This window comes from Penaeus monodon, chromosome 15, assembly GCF_015228065.2.
Source record: "Penaeus monodon isolate SGIC_2016 chromosome 15, NSTDA_Pmon_1, whole genome shotgun sequence".
NCBI lineage: Eukaryota > Metazoa > Arthropoda > Malacostraca > Decapoda > Penaeidae > Penaeus > Penaeus monodon.
The window spans coordinates 32480737-32481665 of NC_051400.1; positions in this window are offsets into that span (position 1 = coordinate 32480737).

A 929-nucleotide genomic window follows, 5' to 3' on the forward strand; every position below is an offset into this window, starting at 1 on the left:
TTGTGTAGTTTTCTCTAACAGAATTTTATCCATTTTCAATTTTTCTACAGGTTTGAATAATTAGCTTTATCCACTTCTACAATAGATTTGCATTTTATAGGTTTATTACTTCATAATGTAAAGCCATATTGACATAGTCTATCAATTATACAGTTTCTTGAGACCTAGTACTAACTTATTAAGTTTTTTCCTCTTTTCTTTCTTTTTCTCTTTTTATCACAACATGCTGTGAGTAATGCATGTGTAAACCAAACTTTATGATATTTATTCAATATTATGACACCAAGTCCATTGTGGGACTAGTGATATAGGAACTTACTCGCAGAAGGTAAAGGATCCCCCATGAAATTTGACATTTGCAGTGATGAAGTGCAGACTAAATTAAATTTTTATATATGTGCCCCTAATATATTCAGTGCTAAGTAAGATTTTTTTAAAAAGAATTACAGGAGAAAATAGGGAAACATTTTCTTTCTATCTTTTTTTTTATTTTTTTTGATAGTTTATAAGTAACCTTTTTTTCTTCTTTTTTTCTTTTTCTTTTTTTTCATTAATCATTGATGTATGAATATTTTGATAAGTGATTTTAGTGGGATAAAATCTTGTAATGTCTCAGGCAGGTGTAGAAGTTGAATCTGTGGCAGAAAATATAAGGGATTTGCAATGGATGTATTGTATTTTTAGAGAATTAATTTGTCATGGAATAAACAACTAGGGTTCAGCCAGGTTGTATTCAGTGGTGCGACCCTCATCTGCAACATTTAGATAATGCAGTTTAAAGAGAAGTCTTTCTAGGCCATAATGGATTTATTTGATAAATATAGCTCGAAAATGTTGATTTCACTCTAATTTGGATGCATGTAAAAAATAAGTATTTGCAGAAATTGTGTAAACATTCATATACTTGCAGATGATGAAATTTAATTGTA